We start from the raw sequence: 22,636 nt of genomic DNA on the forward strand, positions 1-22,636 counted from the left end.
AACCGTACGTAATATGTACATAGCAGAGCTTGCAAAACTGTGTTTTTTTGTCGACAACACGAACGTTGTCAACATAACTCACTGGAAATCCAAAATGCTTACACACCGGCGACTTCATTGAAAGAGGAGAGGGTTTAAGCTCTGTCGACGGGTCTCCTGCTTCTGCAGTTTAACAAGCACTTCAACAAGCCTGTTTTTTTCCCGCTTGGCAAGCCAAGCTGACGTGACATGGGGCGTGGCAGCATCGACGATTCTATTTTTTGATTCGATAATCGAAATTGAGCATAAATTTAGATCGATTTCGATTAAAAATCGAAATCGTGACACCCCTAATATATATATATATATATATATATATATATATATATATATATATATATATATATATATATATATATATATATATATATATTTTTTTTTTTTTTTTTTTTTATTATTATTATTATTTAGTAAGAAAGTAAGACGAGTAGGATGTCTTTGGTAGGTTTCTTTGCTAAAGGGAAAAGGCCCAGTGAAGGACCTATAAACTGGCAAGGATCTGCAAGCCATTTGATCTTCATCAACAAAAACAAAAAACACGATAACACTGTTGTGTTTCACAATTCATGCCATTAACTACTGGCTTATTACCTGCCTATTATTAAGATAATGACTGTATATTAAAATATATAAATAAAATGTATATGACTGTATATGAAGCTAAATCCAGCTACTACCCTATTAACTATTAATAAACAGCTAATAGTCTTAGTTAATGGTTAGTGAATAGCATTGTGACTAAAAATAAAATGTTTTTGTTTGTTTGCTTGTTTTTTTATACCACAACTGCACTTTGGGGATCTAATAATACAAATGTTCATAAAAAGTAAACTGCTGTCATGCAGATGCACCCTCAGATCTAAAGTCATCATGAAAACGCCGCACAATATCATCTCCAGCTTTAACTGGCTCCTCAATAAACCTTGTGTTTTCTGCTTCGCTGAGTTGGCACTAATAACACACAATTTACTTCAGACTTTTTCAAACACGGGCCTCTCTAATATATTACTTACTGCTTCCAATCATTTAAATTGCCCGTGTGTCCATTTTGTCCTTGCGGGCCGCTTACCTGCCAAAGGAAAGTGTCCCTGACTGGCTGCCAGTGTTGGGTAATGGAGAGCACCAGGAGTGCGAGGAATACTGATCAGCCGGAGAAATGATGAGCACAGACAGGTAGGCCAAGGCCGTAATTCCTCTTTCGTTTTTTTTTTTTTTTCTCCTCCTTCTGTCGCATTTCATATGTTGCAAATGAAATGATTGGCTAAATCAGGCATAATTTCTTTGGATATTACGAAAACGCGACCTTGGTTTTTTCTTTCAGCTGGATGACTATTCTATTCTTCAAGGAGGCCAAGGTTTGAAGGGTGCAGAGGAGTCTGACTGAAGGGGTGAGTTAATAAAATATGAAATAATGTCTCTTTACTTGAACCGTTTTCTTAAAGAGTGTCGCCAGAGCATCCATATTGATATCTCTGGAGGTTTAAGAAGGGATCTCTTTTGACTATATCTCAGGATAAATTTGCATTTGACACCAGGGTGCAAAAATGTCTCCCTAAAGGAGGTGGCATTATAGCTTTTATGTTCAGGAAAGCAGCCTTTGGAAAGCTGGAATGTATTGAAATTTGTGCAAAAAAGAAAGAGAGATCCACTGAGGACTAAGTTTAGAAGCAGATAATGCATACAGCTAAATGCAAAGTTTTAACCTCTTATTTAAGAACAAATGATGACCATTTTCAAAGCGTTTTATTGAATATTTCTATTTTCTTCTGGAGAAAGCCTCATTTCTCTATTTTAGTTGGAAGACATTTTTAGAAACACATTTTAAACTGGGCCTCAATGATGATGATCCTTATAATTTTCGGAACAGAGATCCTCTACATATTTTGGTTTACTTACCGGCCTATGTCAGTGAACTTATTAGGCCTTATTCAGCTTGTAGACCGTTAAGATCCCATGACCAGTTTCTTTTGTCTGTCCCTCGGTCTCGCTGCAAATCAAAAGGTGATCGAGCTTTCTGTGTTGCGGCCCCAAGGCTCTGGAACAGTTTCCCTCTGAACATCAGGATTTCTCCTTCATTGGATGCTTTTAAATCTAACTTAAAGACTTATTTTTACTCTCTTGCCTTTTAGTGATGCATGCATGTTATTAATTATTATTATTATTATTATTATTATTATTATTATTATTATATTTTATTATTATTATTTTATTATTATTATTATTATTATTAAATTATTTTATTATTATTATTTTATTATTATTATTATTATTATTGTTTTATTATCATCATCATCATTATTATTATTATTATTATTATTAAATTATTTTATTATTATTATTTTATTATTATTATTATTATTTTACATTTTTTACTTGTATTTTAGTATTATTTTTAAACATATACATTTCCTTGTATTTTAATACCAGTTATTTTGTTTTTGTTTTATTGTCTAGTTTATTTTATTGTAAAGCACCTTGGATGAACTACGGTTGTGTAGAATTGTGCTCCATAAATAAAGTTTGCCTTGCCTTGCGTTGCCTTACTTTGCTTGAAAGTGTATCCTTGTGAAGTGAATTAATGAAGAACCGTCCAGTTTAATTCAATGTCTGCTTGCAGTCTGCAGCAAAATTACACTCGAGGCTTTCTCCACAGCTCTGAAGAACAAACCTTTTCTATTTTATCGGACCTGGGACACTTTCTTTGATTATTTAGGAACCTCTAAGTGTCTAGGACTGAAGGCTTGTCTGTTAGACTCCGCCAGGACAAAAGAAATGTAATATGCGTTTTTGCAATATAAGTGTGTATTTTTTGTCATTATTATTTTAATTATTATTATTTATTTGTTGTTTATTTAATGGGCGACACAGTGGTGCAGTGGGTAGCATGTTCGCCTCACAGCAAGAAGGTCGCTCGGTTGCTGGTTCGAGCCTCGGCTCATTTGGCGTTTCTGTGTGGAGTTTGCATGTTCTCCCTGCGTTCGCGTGGGTTTGCTCCGGGTGCTCCGGTTTCCCCCACAGTCCAAAGACATGTTAAATTAAGAATTAAGTTCTGCTATTGCTTGAGAAACACACTCCTGAACGAGGCTTATCTTCAGTTTGTGTTGATTTCTTCTTTCTGTTGGGAAGAAGGACTGCAGGGAGGATTTGGAGGCCGATGTAGAGAAAGAGTGAGCGTCCCGCATGAGCGCCGGACCATTGCGACTGCGTGCGGTTTGACAGACTGGAATGAGAGAGGTTGAAGACCGTAGACCGAAAGGGTGAGACTGGCGATGAGGAATGAGAAGTGAAAACAATTGTCCAACCAAGAGCGTAAAAGATGAGGAGACTCAAGGAGAGAGGCTGAAAAAAAAAACACTGAAACTGACTGTCACGATTCAGCCTTCAGTTTTAGTTCTTGAAGACATACACCATGTTTCTTGTTGTGTCTCCAGCAGTTTTATCATGGTGTTAGAGAAAAGACTGATATTATTTAACATTTAGCATTTAACAGTCTGTATTTTGCTAAATAAATCTTGACTCATCTGGGTTGACGTTTCCCACATGCTGCGGACGGCAATCAGACTCGCACGTGGGAGAGTAATTTACTGAACACTGAGTGGAAATACCAGGGTAATCAGTTAAACAAACATTTCTGCTGCGCTATAACCGGTCCACTGCTCCACTAATGTAAATACTGTACCAGGAAAACCTTCCCTCGATACTGAAGTGACCTTTAGAGGATATATTGGGACAGTCCCACTGCTAGTCAGAAACAGAAACATTCACTCATAAGAGCAGGAATCAATGCTAAGTCAACACTGCGATCTGTTCTACTTGTGAAATCAAACTTGTTTATAAGTGAAAATGAACATGGAGTGGCAGGGAAACAGAGATATTAATGTAAGAAATGAATTGGGTGTTGAAAGGTAGGTGTCAAATAACAGAAAAGAGTAAATGTGAATTAAATTTTTAATAATTTGCAACAAAATAAAAAAAGAAGAAGAAAATAATAAAAAAAGTAATAAATAAAATATTTTATAAAAAAATATAAAAAACAAATAAATAAACAAAACAAAATAAAGTTAACATAAAAAAATAAATAAATAAATAAATGAAAAAATGAATAAATGAATAAATAAATAAATATATTAAATTAAAAATAAAATAAAATCAAACTAATTTAAGAAAATTATAAAAAAGTAATAAAAAAATAAACAAATGAATAAATAAATTTAAGGATTTTATAAAATAAAATAATATAAAGCAAAACAAAATAAATAAATAAATGAATAAAAAAAATTTAGGATTTTATAAAATAAAATAAAGCAAAACTAAATAAATAAAACAGAATAAATAGAAATAAATAAATAAAATGAAAAATAAAATAAAATAAATTGAAGAAAATAATATAAGGTAATAAATAAATAAAACAAAATAAAAATAAACAGAAATAAATAAAATAAAATAAAATAAATATATAATAAAATGTATTATACAATAAAATGAAAGATTTTTAAAATAAAATAGCAAAACCAAATATATAAATGAATAAAATAAGCAGAATAAATAAATAAACAAAAAATATTAATAAAAATAAAATAAAATAAAACTAAACTAAATATATTAATAAAACAAAAACAAGTAAATAAACAAATAAATAAATAAATAAAATTATTATGCATATGTGTGAGACCTGTACTGCTTTGCTTTGTTTTTCTTCGCGAAAGACTGATGTCGAATGCAACTTCCCCTCATGGTTACAGATTTTTACTGTAACATTTTTATAGCTTTTTTTCAACCATTGAATTCACAGCCTTTTTTTATAGCGTACTAATCAGAAATGTACCGCATCAGTAGAAAAGAGACATATTTAAAGTGGCATTAGTGGAAAAGATTCGAAAGACAACATTTTTTTTCCCACAAGTGGTGTAAAAATAACCAGCAAATATTTTATGCTTAAGCAAGACATTTCCAAACAAGGGCCAGAAGGGTCTGGAATAGCTCATGTTCAGTCAAATGAAAGAGTAAATGTGCTTATCTGTGACAGAAACAACATTAAACATGAAGAAAAAGCACTGAAAAGATAAGCACTCCACTTCTCCCACGCTCCACAACAACAGTATACAGCTGAAGTCACAATTATTCACCCTCCTCTTATTATTGTTATTTTTCAAATATTTCCCAAACGACGTTTAACAGATTAAGGATTTTTTCACAGTGTGTCTGATAATATTTTTTCTTCTGGAGAAAGTCTTATTTGTTTTATTTCGGCTAGAATAAAAACATTCAATATTATTACTGCCCTTAGTAAACAATATTTGTTTTGGATTGTCTACAGAACAAACCACTGTTATAAAACCACTTGTTATAAAAACGACTTGCCTAATTAACCCAACTTCAACCTAAAGTTAAGCCTTTAAATTTTAACCAAACATTTCTGCTGCGCTATAAGGAATTAATGCTTATAGTCAACACTGCAATCGGTTTTAATTGTGAAATCAAATCATTAGTGGGAATGGACATTGAGTGGGAGGGAAATTTATTTAAGAAATGAATTGGGTGGTGAAAAGGAAACAGAAAAGAGTAAATGTGAATTTAATGACTGTTTTATTCTTAGTATCAGAAAAAATTAAATAAACAAATAAAATAAAATGGCATATATCGAAGAAAATAAATAAATAAACTGAAAAATGAAATGAAATAAAATAAGTAAATATATAAAACAAAAAGTAAATAGAAAAATTACATAAATAAATGAATATATTTTTAAATAATGAATTAAATAAATAAATAAAATGAAAAATAAACTAAAATAAAACAAAATAAACTGAAAAAAATAAACAGTACAATAAATACAAAAATATATACATAAATAAAACAAAAAATAAATAAAATAAAACATAATAAACAAACAAAACAACATTAAATTAAACGGAAAGAATACATGAATAAACAAAAACATTAAATACCAAAATAAATAAGTAAAACAAAACAAATAGAAAAGTTACATGAATAAATAAATAAATAAATAAACAGAAATGTTAAAATAATTTAATAAATAAATAAACTGAAAAATAAAATATAACAAAACAAATAAAACTAAATTCAATTAAATGAAATAAACAGAAAACATAAATAAAATAAAAAAACAAATAATACAATAAATACATATATAAACACATCAAATAAAAAATTAAATAAAATAGATCTTCAAGAAGCATCAGGTGCGTGAGTGTGATCAAACGAGATCAGTAACTGGTGTGTGTGTGTGTGTGTGTGTGTGTGTGTGTGTGTGTGTGTGTGTGTGTAGTGCATGATTGCCTCTTGTAGTCCATAAAATGGCGGATTTGTAGTTCTATGTGATCTGTGTTTACCAGCGAGGTGCCAGGATTAGGTTGCTGGTGATTGTGACAAAAACAAAATCAATAAATAAAACAAACTAATTAAATAAACATAAAATAAATGAAAATAGAAATAAATAAATAAATAAATATAATGAAAGATAAAATTAAACAAAACAAAATAAAAAAAGAAAACAATATTAATTAAATAAATGAATAAATAAATAAATAAATAAATAAATAAATAAATAATTTTAGATTTTAAAGAATTTTAAGGACAATATAATTCGCCTCTTTAAGCAATTTTTTTTTCTATTATCTGACAATGACTTGCCTAATTACCCTAAATTAGCCATAATCAACCTAGTTAAGCCTTTAAATGTCACTTTATGCTGAATATTATTGTCTTGAAGAATGTCTAGTCTAATATTATTTACTGTCATCATGGCAAAGATATACGGGGGGTGAATAATCCTAACATCAACCGCATATAAGAAAGACATTGTTATGCCATCCCCGACTCCAGCATTGGCTTAGTTGCAGCTTTCCCATCGAATGTTTCTGTAAACCACAGGAAAGCACACTATGAGGTCTGTCCATGTTGATTACTTATTGAACTGTCATGCAAACCCCATTTAAGTGATCTGCATTAGTCAAAAACACATGTGTGGATTCACGGAGGAGAAGAAAAACAATGAAAAGACGGAGAGCTGGGAAAATCCAACTGTTCTGCTGACAAAGAGGATCCATGGAGGGAAAAGTAGGAACCCACGAAGACTAATGTTCGGTTCAGACACACAGACATTAGTTTAATGAGCAGATGTTGTCATTTGGAGGCAGATAATGTTTCAATCTGTTCTCAGATTAAAGCCTTCAAGTTTTCGGTCTCCAGTGGTGTTTTAGTCAGTGTTTGGAGCGTGAAGACGCAGTGACGGGAAAAGATGTCGCATTAATGCCAAGTCACAGTTACTAGCCATAAAATAAACCATGAAAATGGGAAATGAGAAGCTTGATGACTTGCTAGTTAGAGAAATGTTGAACATATTTCATTATTAACAGTTATTGAAACTGTGTCTAACTGCGACTGACGAATGCTTTTAAAAGTCAAAGATATTCAATTGGTTTAAATCCATGCTTATAATAACTGAGTGTACAACAGAATGTGCTGACAGACTAGTGGACTAGAGCAGTGGTTCCCATCCTTTTTTTGCCTGAGACCCCCTTTTCCCCTGGAAAATATTGTGAGGTCCCCCTCCACATTTAATGATATTACTGCTCAAAAAAGTTTGCAGTAATGATGACAAAAAAAATGTTGTTGTCAAAGAAACAGTATGTTTGTTACTATGTCTAGATATGTTTATGCGCAAATAAAAGCCTAATGTAAAATATAAACCAAAACACCAGTAGGCCATTTGTATCTTAAAAACGTAAGCCTTTGGCCTTTAAATTGGCCCTTTTTTTAAATTAATAACAAAAATATCAGTGTTCACACTAGTGTATAAGGGAATAAATAATATAGTTGGGGGTTCGGTGTTTCCTACATGCAGCTCAACTCCTTGTTCAAGCTCTTGTTCTCTCCAGACTGGATTACTGCAACTCTCTACTAGTCGGGCTTCCAGCTAACTCTATCAAACCTCTTCAGCTGCTCCAGAACGCAGCAGCACGAGTGGTCTTTAATGAACCTAAAAGAGCACATGTCACTCCGCTGCTCATTTGTTTGCACTGGCTGCCAGTTGCTGCTCGCATCAAATTCAAAGCTCTGATGTTTGCCTACAAAGTGACTTCTGGCATTGCTCCTTCTTATCTGCTCTCACTTCTGCAGATGTATGTGCCCTCCAGAAACTTGCGTTCTGTGAATGAACATCGCCTCGTGGTTCCATCCTAAAGAGGGAAGAAATCACTTTCCCGAACTCTCGCGTTCAATCTGCCCAGTTGGTGGAATGAACTCCCTAACTGCATCAGAACGGCAGAGTCACTCGCTGTCTTGAAGAAACGACTAAAAACTCCCCCACAAAGCTCGCTGAAGCCCCCTTGTGAGGAACCGCTGGACTAGAGGGATTAAAAGCACACTTCTTAAAGGACTTACAGAAATTTTTAGCTCTTATGTTTATATAATTCAAAAATGCTGTAGTAGTTACTATAAATTTGTTATACTGCAATATACTTTAGAATTACTACAGTAAACTGTGGAGTATTGTAGTATAATATACGGCAGTGGAAAACGTGGGTAATTGTAGATGTTGTGTTACCATAACAAGTACAGAATTACCACAACAGATTAATTACTTTACTATTGTATGACTCAAACATGCTGTAGTATTTACTAGAAAATTACTATACCTGTTTTTCTTCATTTAGGCTTACTGTTAAGTGTTTCCACTTTACTATGAGCAGTTTTTAACATTTATATTCTAGCCATGCTGTCTAACGTACACAATCCAGTCTGAAGACTTCACATTTTCAGAAGACAATATTTTCCTCATTTCATAAAGTAAACGTTGGTGGCAAATATTCATTTATTCCCCAGAGAGAGCGATATGGAGGAGGGAAAAAAGTCCTAAATCAACACAAAACTAAATACAGAGTGTGTTTGCAGAGGAGTTTCCTTTCATACATTATTTTAACTGTCTTTTTTACTCTTTTGCTTCTCAAAATAGGACTTTTTGAAGGCGTAGTTCACCCAAAAACTGACTATTCGCTCATTATTTAGTCTCCCTTCACTTGTCATAAACCTGCTTGAGTTTCTGTTGAGCACAAAAGAAGATATTTTGAAATATGCTGGTAACCAGTGACTTCCATAGCATTCGTTCAACATCAATATTCTACACAATATCTTCTTCTGTGTTCAGCATAAGAAAAAGACACACTTTACAATACAGTTTCTTAGTTACTGTATTTCCTAACATGACAAAAATGAACAGTGCTTGTACAGTGTTGGTTAATTATTTACTAATCCAGTAATATTGCTGCTGAACGCATAATTGGCACTACCCTTCCTACACGTCAAGAACTGTACTCTTCCAGAGTGAGTAAAAGAGCTCGCAAAATCATTGAGGACGCCTCGCACCCAGCACACTACCTGTTCAAACTGTTACCGTCTGGTCGGTGCTTCAGAGCAACAGGCACAAAAACAGCCAGACAAACTCGGTCCTGTAGGGCCGCTGTCCTGCATATTTTAGTTCCAACCCCAATTAAATGCACCTGAACCAGCTAATTAAGCTCTTGTTACGAATGCTAGAATCTTCCAGGGAGGTGTGTTGAAGGACGTTGGAGTTAAACTACTGTATGCAGGACACCGGCCCTCCAGGACTGAGTTTGGACACCCCTGGCTTACTCCCTTTATTCATCAGAGGTTGCCAGAGTGGAATGAACCGCCAACTTATCTAGCATATATTTCATGCAACAGATGCCCTTCCAGCTGCAACCTATCACTGGGAAACACCAATACACTCTCATTCACACACACACACTTATACACTACGGTATACTCAATTCATCTACAGCACATGTCTTTGGACTTGTGGGGGAAACCGGAGCAGGGCGAGTAAATAAAAAGTAAATATACATTTTGGGGTGCACTATCCCTTTAAGACTCTGAACATTGTTAAATCGATTCATCTTTCCCATGCGGCCTCAAATCCACCGTGTACATGAACAAAAATAACAACCAAGGAAAAATGTTTCCTCAAGATCAAAGCAGCGATTCTTGAGCCAAAAAAAGCCCTCTTCTTAATGACGCCATTATTATTTTTTGTCTTAACCGTATCAGTAAAGATCTGGCCATAGGCTGAGTTCACCTATGACAGAGTGCTATAATAAAACAGGAGGGCTCGCACCAAGACTAAAACAAACAGCACTTAAGGGTTTGCAGAGCGATACATGTACTCCCAGGAAATTCCAGCCATGTCCGTGTGTATTTTCTCATTTGTGAAGCTGACAGTATGTGAGCGGAGTCACCTTTCTCTTCCAATTTCTCTTTCTAGCTGACAACTTAGTTTGCAAAAGATAGAGCATTTCAATTAGTAGGAGATCCATCACACACAAGGTCAACGATCTGCTGTTATTTTCTATTTAAAGGTGCTGTGTGTACGTTTTTGACTCTTCTATAGCATAAAATACCATATGTTTGTAGATATTTGAGAAACATGTTAAGTGAACATACTTTTTTATCTGAAAAACAATGCTAAAGTAAGGTATTCTGCTTTGAAAACTTCAAGAATGTCGAGCATTTTATAATAATAATGATAATAGGAATAATTCCTTACATTAATATAGCACTTTTCTGGACACTCAAATCGGTTTACACATTTTTAGGAGGAATCTCCTCATTCACCACCTGTGTGCAGCATCCACCTGGATGATGCGACGGCAGCCATAATGCACTAGAACACACATTACACACCAGCTGATTGGTGGAGAGGAGACAGAGTGATGAAGTCAGTTATGGTATGGGGATGGTAAGGAGGCCTTGATGGACAGAGGCCAGTGGGGAAATTTGGCCAGGATGCCAGGGTTAAACTCCTACTCTTTTTTTTTTTTTTTTTAAGGACATCCTGGGATTTTTAATGACCACATGGAGTCTGGACCTCAGTTTAACGTCTCATTCAAAAGACGGCGCTCAATGACAGTATAGAGTCCCCATCAATATACTGGGGCTTTAGGAACCACAAAGACATCCCAGGACATTGCCAAGTACATCTCAGGAGGTATATTTTTTTGCAGTTTTGGTTTTTGTGAATCCACCTGAGGTCACTGTGTTTGCTTTTTGAGATCTCAAATTTCTGTCGCGAGTGCCAGCTGTTCTCGCCTAAATCCACCAGAGGCCAATCCAGAAATGTATACAGGGCTACGTTATCAGAATGAGCCTACGTTGATTATATTTATTTCGGCACTCCAGGATGCAATCTGGCAACATGCATGTGGGTGAAACTAGTCAATGAATAGGACAAGAGAAAAAAACCCTCTTAAATGTTTTGAATTTGGACTGAAATACCTATTCAACCACTAGGAGTAAATCCTACATGCTACACCTTTAAATGCACAGCATGTATTGATTTGGACCCAATTGTATGTGTTTATTTTTCCTCAAAAAAACTATATGCTTTACAGACGAAATGCAGCATACGTTCATCTGGCCACATGATTTGCAATCTCCAGAACTGTATATAGAGCTACGTTTTCAGAATGAGCCTATGTTGATTATATTTCCGCACTTTAGGCTGAAATCTGGCAACCTGCATGTGGGTTGAGTTAGTCATTGACTGGGCCAGGGGAAAAAAACCCTCTTAAATATTTAAATTTAGACTGAAATACATAGTTCAACCACTAGGAGTCAATCCTGCATCCTACACTTCTAAATGAACAGTTTGTACAAAGTAAGTATTGATTTAGACTCAGTTGCACATGTTTATTATTCATCAAGAATCTATATATATGAGCAAAACCACACGAGTAGCAGTGCGACATGGCTGTATATCAGCACTGGTGGGAGGTGTTGGCACAAGGCCATAGGCCGACGAGTTCTCTCAGAAAATGTAAATATTTTAAAATAGGTACTATTCTTACAAATAAACTGCGTAGTTGCAATCTAAACAACTACATTCTCAACTGAAAAAGCCTCAAAAGTACATTTTGTTGTCTAACAACAGTAATATTTATCAAACTGTAGCATCTCTCTGATTGTTGTTGTCTCTATGTGGGCGGAGTAATACACAGAGGTGAAGGGTGAAGAGGCATTTGTGTGATGTCACTGGCAAAATATCACACGACTATCAGTTAATCAGACTCAAGATCCAGACAGAACTGATGTACAAAAAAATAAATAAATCACCAATGAATCATCTCAAAATCGTCTTTAATGCCTTACCGAAGACAAAAAGTCACCTACATCATAGATGACCAGTGAGTGAGTAAATGAACAGGAATTGTTCATGGTTTAAGTAACCTCATTCCATTGTTTTTCTGTGTTAGTGTGGGTGTCTTATGGTTAGTAAGTGAAGCACAGCCTCCAGACATGAGCTCCAAAAACACACCATTCCTGAGAGTCAGTGATGCCCGCAGGAGCCCGAGGCGACGGCTGCCCAAACTCAAGCACGCATGCAAATCAACTCACCAATTTACAAACACTCGACAAGACCAGCAATGATTTGGAGCTGCGAGTCCAAGCTAAAGTCACTTATACACTGTGCAGAGAGCTCGATAGTAGATGCATTAGATCTGCGAGTCTGAACAGGAAACAGAGCGTCCCGCCATCTAATCACGATCATTAGCAGATTAATGAGAGATCTGATGAAGCCGATCCCACTTCTGACCCAAAAGAAAAAGACAAAATGCGCAGAAAAACTTTCAAAGAGCCGAGGAGACGTGTTCACTATGAACTCTAATGAACTCCAGAGTTTTGACTTCTGCGTGTTTTTCCTCAACACATACGAGCACAAATGATGTGGGTGTTTTATTCTGACAGCACCACGGGAATTGGCAGAACCAAAGCGATCCCGCCTTAGTTTGTATTCACAGGGTTGATCTCACTGAAGTGAACGTCGCTTTGTAGTCAGCCTTTGAATTAAGGGCTTGAAATGCGACGTGCCCGGTGAATGCAGATGACTGGGTGACATTGCTAATGATATATGGAGCCAGATCAGTCTTAAAATTAGTACTATAAAAATATATATATAATTCATACGTCCACAACACAAGTCACATACTGTATAGACTACTTCAATGTGGTGATGTCATAGGCCCATAAACATTTCCTGCTTGTTGTCAAACTAATTTACTACTGAAATAACAGGCAATTCAATCATTTATTAATGTTAAAACAGCTATCATAACATTATTTATCAATACGTGGACCTTTCTGAATTCTCAGAAGCTATTAGAAATATTAGGAAATTAAAAATGTAAAACAGGACACACGTTGAGACTATTATTGTTAACATGCCTGAAAATGTTCTATACAAAAAAAGTTCAAAACATGATTTAAAAATACACAAATCCATTTGGTAAATTCAAAACACGATCCATAACTATGCAAATCCTATTTGTATCGTATATTCAAAACACGATTTAGAAATACACAAATTCAATTTGCATATTCAAACACGATTCATAATACACGCAAATCTAATTCGGAACACAATTAAAAATACGCACATCCAATTTGTATAATCAAAACATGATTCATTAATATGCAAATACAATTCATGAATTCAAAACTCGATTCATAAATACACAAACCCAATTCGTAAATTCAAAACTCGATTCAGAAATACGCAAGTGCAATTCGTAAGATCAAAACACTATTAAAATTTAAATTCGTTCAAAAGATGATTAAAAAATACGCAAATCCAATTTGTTTATTTAAAACACAATTAAAAATACGCATATCCAATTTGTATATTCAAAACACGATTTATTAATATGCAAATTCATGAATTCAAAACTCAAATTCGTAAATACACAAATCCAATTCGTAAATTCAAAACACCATTCAAAAATACGCAAATGCAATAAATTTAAAACACGATTCAAATTTAAATTCGGAAATTCAAAACATGATTCTTTAATATGCAAATACAATTCATAAATTTAAAACCCGATTCGTAAATACACAAATGCAATTCGTAAATTCAAAACACGATTCAAAAAGTATGCAAATTCAATTCGTAAATTCAAAACACTATTCAAATTTAAAATAAGTAAGTTCAAAACATGATTAAAAAATAAGCAAAATCAATTTGTATATTTAAAAAATTATTTAAAAAAATTCACAAATCCAATTCGTAAATTTAAAAAACGATTTAGAAATGCGCAAATCCAATTCGTAATTTCAAAACACAATTCAAAAATACACAAATCCAATTTGTAAATTCAAAACAATTCTAATTTAAATTAATAATTTCAAAACACGAAAAAATATGCAAATCCAATTCAAAATTGAAAAACAAAAATCCAATTCGTAAATTCAAAATCAGATTCAAAAATACACAATCTAAATAATTTGGGAAAAATATTGATGGTTTTTACTTGTGATTCACAAATTTTGTGTTGTATTTATGAATTGTGTTTTGAATGTACAAATTGGATTTTATTAACGTAAATTGTGTTGTGTGTATATATATAAATTTCATTTTGTAAATGCATCATTTTTGAGACTGATCTGGCTCCATAATGATCCTCCACGCAGTTAACAGAGTGCTCAGAGCTGCATGTGCCGCTCTCTTACGCAGGACTTGACTTGGCCGATTAGTGCTGACAAGGGAAAGGAGAAGCCGAGGGGTGAAATGGAGGTGGATGGAGGCAACGACACCTCGATCGATGCTTCGGGAGAAAGACACAGAAGGACAGAAAACAATGGGAGACATCAAGGTTGTGTAGTAGACGCTCTTGGAAAACTACTCTGGCGGATAAAATAACAACTATATGCTTTAAATATAGACATGTGTGACTTAAAACTCTACCACAGTATTTTCTGTTTGTTGAAATTCTAGATTCTGATTGGCTAATCATTAGGTTTTTTTAGATGTTAGTTTTTCAGTAAAACTTAACACCACTGGCTTTTTTGATACGCTTTAGATCAAATAATGACATTTTTAGTGTTCTATGACTAATAGTCTGATGTAGATTTGCTTATGAAGGCGACACTGAGGTCTGCATCACTCCTGCATGCTCATTTCTGCTAATGGAAGCAGAAGAAGACACGACACAGCTAATAAACCACTGCTCCCAGAAAGACACTTCAATGACAGAGCAAAAAGTCACTTTGTAAAAGGCCACTGGCACCTCGCGTGGATTCAGCTGGCAGTTTCAGGGCATTTGGATGTCTGGTTGGAGGCCCGTTTAGCAAGCTCCAGGGCTAGCCTGATTAGCATGAGGAGACGTGACGGTTGGATCTTCGGTGCAAATGACACAATTGCAAATACACAACACAAAACAGATGGCCAATTAGACACGTTCAGCCATGCATATCAGCCCACTGATTCTGCTCCACGCATTAAAGCAAAGCAAGACGGTGTCAAAGCCTTTGGTCCAGAACCATGAGGCTTGGAGAGAGAGAGAGTGATGAAAGTGATGCAAGAATTAGAAGAACAAGCTTGCATCATAGCATGCCATTTCAAGTTTTAGTTTACAAGTTAAAAATGTTGCATGTAATCAGCTCAAATTATGAAATCAATTACATTTAATATAGAATAAACTATCTAATGAACAAATGCATTGATAATAATGATAATAATAATAATAATAATAATAATAATAATAATAATAATAGTAATAATAATAATAGTAATAATAAAAATAATAATAATAATAATAGTTGTAATAATATTAATAGTAATAATAATATTAATAATATATAGAATAATATATAGAATCTATAGAATGAGTTAATTCCATATGAAAGAAGAACAGTCATATTTAAAAAAAATAAAATAAAATAAATAAATAAATAATGGTAATAATAATAATAGTAATAATAATAATAGTAATAATAACAACAATAATAATAGTAATAGTAATATTAATAATAACAACAATAATAGTAATAACAATAGTTGTTGTTCTTGTCAATATTTTGAAACTAATATATATATATATATATATATGTGTGTGTGTGTGTGTGTGTGTGTGTGTGTGTGTGTGTGTGTGTGTGTGTGTCTGAGATGATTATTATTATTGTTTTTATTCAATTTTTTTTTCAGCTTAGTCCCTTTATTAATCTGGGGTCGCCACAGCGGGATGAACTGCCAACTTATCCAGCATATGTTCTATGCAGCGGACGCTCTTCCAGCTGGGATCACCACAGAAATGCCAACTGGCCCAGCCCAGACTTGAACCAGTGACCTTCTTGCTGTGAGGTCTATTATTATTATTATTATTATTATTATTATTATTATTATTATTATAATATATATATATATATATATATATATATATATATATATATATATATATATATATATATATATATATATATATATATATATATATATATATATATATATATATATATATATATATTTATTTATTTATTTGTATTATTTTTACCATTATTATTATTATACATTTGTGTCACAGTTCAAGTTAAACCTAACATTTATTTTGGCAGGCTGTTGGGAAGACCACATGCTTCTGTGTTTATATGATATAGAAAAAATTCTGAAATTGATATATTTTTAAAAAGTGGTGAAGTGACTGTCTGAGCAGCTCTGGAGATAAAGGCCATGTCTTCAAATAGTAAAAGAGCACATTGATCAAAAAAAAAAAAAAAAAAGCCTGACCATCATACATGTTTGAGTATGTCTGTGATGAACAAAAATGCCCTGTTCAGTCACAATGATATGCAGAATGTCAGACTTCATTCATAATAACTTTAGTGACGTTGCACAATAAATTCTGTTTTTATTATTATTTTTCTGCATTGCCACATTCATAGGACCCTAATAACACACACACATGTATGCATAATGATTCCAGGTGTAAAAGTAGCCCTATAAACCACACAACCGAACTCATAGCAACAACTCAAATCTCATTAACAACCTCAAACCAACATCCTATGAACCATCAGCAATGCCTGTGGATCACGACATGAGCTTTGCATGCTAAAAACCACTCACAACATCTTCAGATAATGTAACACAACATATGAGACACTAGTCTTCTGCTATTAATACAGTTGAAGTCAAAATGATTAGTCCTTTATATATATATATAGGAGGGCTAATAATTCTGACTTCAACTGTACCGCCATTGTGTGCAGGGTTGATGTCTCTGCATGTCCTCCTAATGACTTCTACCAGACCGCAGCTATGGAGGATGCAAGCGAGGCGAAGAGGCGTCCCAGCGGCAGCCACAAAACAAATTGATTATATGAACGCTGGCCTGCCCGCGGGTGTCTGTACTTTTCCCCGCAGGCCGTCTCCTAATGGCGGAGGATCTGGAGTGTCATCGGGAAACCCCATGTTACCCACAACTACATGTACCGTATATCCTCCACACATCAGTGCGACTGGAAACACTGGAAACGGCCCACGGCTCCACTCTTGAGGGACGCACCGCTGGACCAACAATACAAACACACCCCTGAGGTGCTGATGCCAGAGCAGCGGGAGACGCAGACCAGGTGGATCATTTGTGCTCTTCTTGAAATTTGGTCTGCTTTCTACCTGCTGTTTGCTATGGTGGGATGGAGCAGCAGTAGGGGCTGTGCAATATGATGATATATATTTTTATGGACAAAATAAAAAATCAATTGTTTCATTTTAAGGCAGGGGTCACCAATTTTGGTCCTGGAGTGCCGGTGTCCCTGCAGAGTTAAGGTTTAATTTGCCTGGAAGTATACATTGTAAGACCTAGGCCATGTCCACATGTACACAGGTATTTTTATCAAGGAAATTTTTATGGCTTTGCTTTTTAAAAATAAATAATAACACACATATAACACCAAAAATGCACAGTGATGTACACTCACCGGCTACTTTACCAGGTGCCCATTTTGCCTTCAGAACTCCCTTATCATTCATGGTGTAGAGTCAACAAGATACTGGAAATATTCCTCAGAGATTTTGCTCCATATTGACATGATAGCATCACACAGTTGCTGCAGATTTGTCGGCTGCACATCCATGCAAATCTCCTGTTTCACAACATCCCAAAGCTGCTCTATTGGATTGAGATCTGCTGACTGTGGAGGCCATTTGAGTACAGTGAACTCATTGTCATGTTCAAGAAACCAGTCTGAGATGATTGAGCTTTATGACATGGTGCGTTATCCTGCTGGAAGTAGCCATCAGAAGATGGAGACACTGTGCTCATAAAGGGATGGACATGGTCAGCAGCAATACTCAGGTAGGCTGTGGTGTTGACACCATGCTCAATTGGTAATAATGGGCCCGAAGTGGGCAAACAAATTATCCCCTACACCATTACACCGCCACCATCATTGATACAAGGCAGGATGGATCCATGCTTTCATGTTGTTGACACCAAATTCTGACCCGACCATCCGAATGTGTCAGCAGAAATGGAGACTCATCAGAGCAGCAACGTTTCTCCAATCTTCTATTGTCCAGTTTTGGTGAGTCTGTGTGAATTGTAGCCTCAGTTTCCTGTTCTTAGCTGACAGGAGCGGCACCCGGTGTGCTCTTCTGCTGCTGTAGCCCATCCGCCTCAAGGTTGGACGTGTTGTGTGTTCAGAGATGCTCTTTTGCAGACCTCGGTTGTAACGAATGCTTATTTGAGTTACTGTTGCCTTTCTATCAGCTGAAACCAGTCTGGCCATTCTCCTCTGACCTCCGGCATCAACAAGGCATTTGCGCCCACAGAACTGCCCCTCACTGGATATTTCCTCGTTCTCAGACCATTCTCTGTAAACCCTACAGATGGTTGTGCGTGAAAATCCCAATCAATCAGCAGTTTCTGGAATACTCAGATCAGCCCGTCTGGCACCAACAACCATGCCACGTGTCTTTACAGAATAACTCAAATATAACTAAAATGGTTAGGCCTCCCTTTATATTCAAGATCTTTTACATGAGCACTCCTGTGGCCGGACTCTGAGGTCTTCTGGCAAAGACAAAGACCATCCATCTGTTTTCAATGCCTTCTGGACGCCTACCTATAGGGAGGTTTACCAGGCATGTCCCACTCAGGAAAGACCCAGGACATGGTAAAGGGACTATGTTTCTTGGCTATCCTGGGAACACCTCAAGATCCCCTCAGAGAAGCTGGAGGAAGTGTCTTGGGAGAGGGAAGTCTGGGGTTCTACCCCCGCGACCCGGCCCCAGAAAAGTAGATGAAAATGAGATGAGAAGAGATTTGTTTTATTTGACCTGTTTTCCGGTTTTCTTTTTAAGAGATCACCCTTAGCTGATGATTGATATTAAAGTGTACTTAGCATGCTGTCCTGGGAGAGAGCCCTGAGCTCAAAAGATCCTCGAGCTTGGGGTTCCCTCAGGATAGAAGGGTGAGAGGGGAGTTTGAGCTTAGGTAGATCTCGAGAACTCCCCACTCTTATAAAGGGCAAATCATGAATTTCTATGGAAATGTACTACTGACTTGTCTATAGTGCCAATGTTGGTTTGGTTAATTCACCTGTCACATGCTTTTGGACTGTGTAAGGAAACCGGGATACCTGGCGGAAACCCAAGTGAGCATGGGGAGAACATGCAAACTCCACAGAGAAACGTTGGCTGGATTGGTAAGGATATGAACCAGTAATGTTCTTGCTTTGGGGTGACAGTGCTTACCACTGGCCACCAGGCCACCCTGTCTGGAAAGGGAGGAGGAGTCAGGGTGGAAGGGGGGATACTTTAAAACGAAGATACTGACGTAAGTATTCCTGGTGAGTTAGGAGTTACTGATTGGTGGGTTGTGTATTAGCTAATGCTAGACCAGCTGTGTTCAATCATAAGCACACGCTCGTCTCTAAATTAGTTTGTAAGTAAACCACACCTACTGTAAAGTACTTTGTGACTTACTGTCTGTGAAAGGTGCTTTATAAAGAAAACTTGACTTAGATGCTTTTATGTTGTATCTTTGAGCCTCATTTGATTAATCATTTAATTACGTTATGAACAATTTGTTTAATTTTCAGAGTTTAGTAAGTCAGACCGCTGGGATATATCAGCTTTCATTGCTCAAGCCAGGATTAGCGATATGCCTTCTTCTGTTTCCAAATCTCCCGCACGACTCTGAATCCGAGTTTGCCCTCGATGGCCGGCTTGATTACAGATAACCACTCCTCATCAGCCGTCCCCGCTGTCTTATATTGATGATAGATAAATACTGAGAGACGCTCTTGATGACTTCTGTAATAAAAAGAAAAATCTACAATTCCTGCTGCACTGAACAGAGATGAGGATATTACTCCAGCAATAACAAAAAAAAGAAATCACAGCTGCGCGATGGCCCTCCATTTCAAAGCATATAATCACGCACATTCAGAGTTACGTCTTGCCGAAATTTGCATTGATTGTTCTTCTTGGGAGTAAGAGAAGGGGGGGATTGAGAACTCGTCCCTTACGTTTGATTATCTAAAAAAAAAATCTTTCAGCAGAGGTCAGGGCAACTAATAATTGGATTGGTGATGAGATGTAAATTATGGTAATGAATGTAATTTGCTTGTAATTATACAGAATCAGGCGCTCGTCTGACTCGCCTGACACCCGAGCGTAATCTTGCAAAAAGTGGAGAGAAAGAAAGGAAACTTTAAAGCTTTACGACAGTGCTGGCTGGTGTTGAATGTTAATGAGGGTGGTCTGTGGGATTTATTTTCGGCAGGCGGATGTTTATGAGGGTGTTTGTGGAGATCTGGGGTCCCCGGTGGGCTCAGAGAGGCAGGCACTCATTAGTACGGCGGTGTGCTGGTTTCAGGTGCTCTACCCTGGGGCTCGCCGGCTGACTGGCGGCTGCTCTCTGGTGCTCTTGCTGGATCTGTTTAGCTGAGCTCCAGTAACTCTCCCCAGCAGCACTCATTACCAGCTCGGCTTTCACTCGCCGTATAACATGATATCCCATCATGCACTTGGGCGGACTGCTTTTTCAGTGGTTTGTTGCTTGTCTCATGCAACATGCTACATGCTGAAAGAGGACGGTCACACTGCAAAATGACAAGTGTGTCAATTATTCGGCAGTGTGCAGTTGATTTTGATAATGGGAAATCCAAATACAATGTGTGTGAAGCTCACATTGCTGAAATGACAATCAATGTGTGTATGTATGCCTGTGTGTCTGCATGTTTACTGGTTTTTGTGGTTTATGAGGACAGAAATGTGCATAATGGCATGGGTATGACCTCTGTATTTAAATTGAGGTGGCTTATTAGGACATCCCTGCTGTCCTCATAATTCAAAACCCTTTAAAATCATCCTCTCTTCTTGATATTGTGTTTGATGTGAGGGTTGGGGTGAGTAAAACCATGTAAAAAGTGGTTTTTACATGATAAAATTCATAATGCCAATAAAGTCCTCATAAACCACTAAAAACCAATGTGTGTGTGTGTGTGTATGCAAGTGTGTTTGTGTCCGTGTCTATGTTTCCATACATTTTGAGATTCAAAGGTGCATGCTGCACAGAATTTGGGTAAAACATGAAGCACCTCAGCAGTGTGAGTCCAGTAGAGCACTGGTTATGGAAGTATATTAAAATGCAGTGTCAATGGGCAGATCAATAAGTTTTGAGCACAGCATGTGGATTTGTTTTGGTTTGTAAAAACATGAAAAAGTCAACTTTTAATGTGTCCAATACTCATGTCGTACATACATTTTTCTGTAAATCATCTGTATGGCATCTCTAAATCGTAAGTAGCTTGACTTTAGGTGGTGCATAATTCTGCAGCCAAATTCCTGAAAAACGGTTACAAATATGAGCATTACTGGCATCCTACACTCCCTTTTCATTCATTTCAGCAAACAGTGCAAAATTCTTCAGTTTGTGTTTAAGTGCCTACACAATTTGGCGCCTAAATACCTATCAGATCTCCTCATCAGATCTTCTTAACTCTTGAAGCACTTGCTTCATTAAACAGTTACTGCTATTTAACTTTTTTACCTCTTATTGTTTTATTTTACATGTTATGTGCAGTGCGTTGGTGCTTTATCCAGTGCTGTCTAAATTCAATAAATAAAAATAAAATAATCAACCGAACACACGAATGAATGAATGAACGAAATCAACCAATCAACGAAGAAACGAACGAATGAACAAAATCAATCAATCAAATTAAATCAATCAATTCACCAACCAACCAACAAACAAAGGAATGAACGAAATCAAAATCAACAAATGAACCAACAAACCAACCAACGACCGAATGAACCAATGAACTAACCAAAGAACTTAATCAGTCAACCAAACAACCAATCAACAAACAAACAAACAATTGAACAAACAAACAAATGAACAAAATAAACCAACTAACTGAAAAACGAAGAAACGGACAAACAAATAAATGAACAAAATCAGTCAATTAAATCAACCAACCAACAAACAAACGAAATAATGAACTAAATCAATCAATCAAATTAAATCAACCAACCAATGATCAAACAAATGAATGAAATCAAATAAAACAATGAATGAACCAACCAACAACTGAAAGAACCAATGAACAAACCAACAAACTCAATCAGTCAACCAACCAACGAACAAACTAAGGAACAAAGGAACGAAATTAACCAATCATCCAATGAAGAAACGAACGAATGAACGAAGAAACAAAATCAAACTATCAAATCAATTAACCAACCAACGAACAAACAAGCAAACGAAACAAGCAA

General features: G+C 35.8%; 1 protein-coding gene and 1 long non-coding RNA gene across 7 annotated transcripts in view; one reads left to right on the forward strand and one right to left on the reverse strand.

Moving 5' to 3' along the window:
- pard3aa (par-3 family cell polarity regulator alpha, a) overlaps positions 1-22,636 on the reverse strand; it is a 652,414-nt gene that overhangs the window by 425,309 nt on the left and 204,469 nt on the right. The window lies entirely within an intron of this gene.
- On the forward strand, positions 450-21,975 carry LOC137489200 (uncharacterized). 3 transcript variants are annotated; one of them, XR_012399647.1, is made up of 5 exons: positions 475-1,212; positions 1,361-1,427; positions 10,907-11,065; positions 16,058-16,213; positions 17,119-21,975. It is a non-coding gene; the product is annotated as an uncharacterized lncRNA (long non-coding RNA). The 3 variants fall into 3 exon arrangements; XR_012399648.1 differs by lacking the exon at positions 10,907-11,065 and having other exon boundaries at positions 450-1,212; XR_012399649.1 differs by lacking the exon at positions 10,907-11,065 and having other exon boundaries at positions 16,058-16,208; positions 17,119-19,883.

The sequence above is a fragment of the Danio rerio genome, chromosome 24 (assembly GCF_049306965.1).
Source record: "Danio rerio strain Tuebingen ecotype United States chromosome 24, GRCz12tu, whole genome shotgun sequence".
In the NCBI taxonomy this organism is placed as follows: domain Eukaryota; kingdom Metazoa; phylum Chordata; class Actinopteri; order Cypriniformes; family Danionidae; genus Danio; species Danio rerio.